General features: G+C 43.1%; 1 long non-coding RNA gene across 2 annotated transcripts in view; it reads left to right on the forward strand.

Moving 5' to 3' along the window:
• Positions 1 to 577: 577 nt before the first annotated feature.
• The window catches only part of LOC102010804, a 36,794-nt gene continuing 34,656 nt past the window's right edge, over positions 578 to 2,715 (forward strand). Inside the window, exons 1-2 of one of the 2 annotated variants that reach the window (XR_001233426.1) lie at positions 578 to 1,197; positions 2,035 to 2,614. This is a non-coding gene — a long non-coding RNA (uncharacterized LOC102010804). Of the gene's footprint in view, positions 1,198 to 2,034; positions 2,615 to 2,635; positions 2,657 to 2,715 lie in introns of those variants that run through there. The other variant, XR_001233427.1, reaches the window with a different exon arrangement.

Consider the following 2,715-nt stretch of genomic DNA (forward strand, 5'->3'; position numbering starts at 1 on the left):
AAGATCACTCCAAAATAAATCATAAAAGATTAAATTACTTAATGAAAAGAGAATTGTCCAACAAGTAGGAAAAAGAAAAGGCAGATAAATTCTATGATCTTAGATGGAAAAGGATGTGTGAAGTAAAAAAGCAAAAAAAAAAAAAAAAAAAAAAAACAGAGAGAGAGAAAAGGAAGAGACCAAGAGTTTTACCTAGGATCAATATCTACAGTATATAAAGTGCTCATTTGTGAATACTTCAGGAAAAAAATGGACAGTGACGGACCAACAATAAGATACCACATTTACTCATATGAAAAGACACCAACAATCACGTGGGCACAGTGAGGAACATTTACTTTCATACAGTGCTAGTAAAAAACTGATAATAACAATTATAGTAACCATAATTCATTGATTATGTGCCGTCTTTATGTGTTAGTTAAAGTATTTTACTTAGCAAGTCATTTGCTTTTTACTAAACACCACACAGTAGCACTGTACCAATATTCTAGCTGAGGTACAATCAGATTGAGTAACTCAGCCAAATCTAATAGTTTGTAGACAGCAGCAGGGTCAGTTTATCCATCAGGCATATTAGTGCACAAAACCACTTTATTTCTTTTAAAATCAGAAGGGGGAGATATATGTTTCCGTTAAAGAAAAGACTTTAATATATAACGTCAATACATTTGTTTCTACACCAACGCTGTCAGAAAATACGGTTTGTAGTATTACTTTATGGAGAAAGAGACTCACACAGATAAAGATGCCTAGGGCATCTGTAGTATTACTTTATGGAGAAAGAGACTCACACAGATAAAGATGCCTAGGGCAATTGAAAGAATGTGGCCTGCGGTGACTGAGCTGCATTTTGTCTCAGGCAATGTGTTACCCAAGCCTGAGATTTTTCTGTAAGGCAAATTGCCAATGCGTTTCAAAAGGGCTGAGCCTGTTCACAACGTTTGATTACTTTTAAGGATTTAACCTAAAACAGTAAGTAAGGAAATGGACAATGGTTTATAAAACTATGAGAGTGTTCATCTCAAGCCAGAGATGCTCCCTAATAAAATTATTCAATAGTAGGTGTCAACTTAGGGGCCTAGTCAAATACTAGGAGCTTCTTTACAGTGCTGAGGAGGAAACAGCAATGGAGGGAGCTGCAAGGGAGACACTGTGGAGCAGGAAGCAGAAGGAGGAGCTGCACAAGTTCTGGGGGTGAGTATGAAGTTGGGGGGGATGCTCTTCATAAGCAGTATTGCGTTCATGTAAAGGGACCTGACCGCAAAAAGGTGGGGGGAAACTTAGAAGAATGATCTTTGTTTAAGCACAGATATGAGCGAGCATATTCAAGGAAATGACAAAGTTTTTTTTTTTTTTTTTAAACAGGAAAGCCAGAGCAGGTGAACGTGAAAGTGTCCTTGATTATCATGTTAATCTGTCACGAAAGCTCAGAAGGTCCAATGGATGACTTGAATCATCCGGGCAGTGACATTCTCAGATGTCTCTTTTAGAATGATCTTTGTAGATCGTGTGGTCACGCACCTATTTCAAGTGTGAAGTCAGAGCAGGAACTGACGCTCTGGAGTAGAAGGGCATGGGTGTTTGTTCAGTTAAGAGATCTCTATTGAATCCTACACATTGACCGAGTCCCAGGGCTGTTGTTGATACACAATACTTTCCAAAAGTTTAGTTATGATAGAAGAAAAGGAATTAGAAAGGAGCTATAAGGTCAGGGGAAAATATAGAACACTAAGTCTTAAAACTCAGTTATGCTGAGAAGTTATAGCCGGTAGAGAGGGTGAAGTTAAGGATATGCTAAGCAGGGGCTCACAGGAAGGAGTAGACAGTAGGAGGTGAGAGTTGGAGAGGAAGACCTTTAGGCTCAGATAGAAGCACTAGTAAGCTTGTGGGTAGATGTAGGTAATTCCTAGAGGTTGAGGGAGATCTTCGGGACAAAATTGAACTCTATGCCTCAAGACCTTTATTAGCTCTCTCAAGTAGAAGACAAGTCATCTAGAGTGTTGTGTGGTCATTACTGATTTCTATTTGCAGGTGGCTTTCCCCCCTAAAGCCATACAAATTACCTACAGAAAGTCTCTACACCAGCTGACTCAATTGTACAGTGGAGCTAATAGACGCTACCTTATGGGGCCGTTGTGTGGATTAATATGCTGACACAAGTACTTGCTCACTAAGCATCAGCTTTGGCATTGGGCTGATGTAGTGGCAAGGGACGAACAATTTGATTACTAATAAAAACGGTCTGCAAGTCTGGTACGACCATCTCCTAAGTGCAATTATTTACTCTTGCAATGGGTTGTAAGTCAAATACTAAGTTAGGAAGCTAGGTCAAGGAGTATTCATTAACAGCCAGCTTTGGCTGTACAGCGTTGGAGAAAGGAACACCAGGGCTCGGAGGACCGTACCCGAGGTCACGTACAGGGCTCCGCCGCGGACCGGAAAGTCAAGTCAGCAAAGCCCGGAGCAGGAGTTCAGAGAAGCCTCTGCCCAAACCTCGGCGGCGCCCCGCCCCTTCCACAGGTTCAGGCCCCGCCCCCCTCTCCTATTGGCTGGCCGTCCCCTCGACCACTCCGAAGACCCGGAGGAGCGGAGTTTTCCAAAGCCAGCCTTGGTGCGCTCTCGCTGCGCATGCTCGCGGGAAGCCGGATTCCGGGTCCGGAGTTGGCGGCTTCGGGCGGCCGCGGCAGCGCAGCGCGCGGTGCCGGGACGGCG

The sequence above is a fragment of the Chinchilla lanigera genome, unplaced genomic scaffold (assembly GCF_000276665.1).
Source record: "Chinchilla lanigera isolate Chin_1 unplaced genomic scaffold, ChiLan1.0 scaffold00016, whole genome shotgun sequence".
In the NCBI taxonomy this organism is placed as follows: domain Eukaryota; kingdom Metazoa; phylum Chordata; class Mammalia; order Rodentia; family Chinchillidae; genus Chinchilla; species Chinchilla lanigera.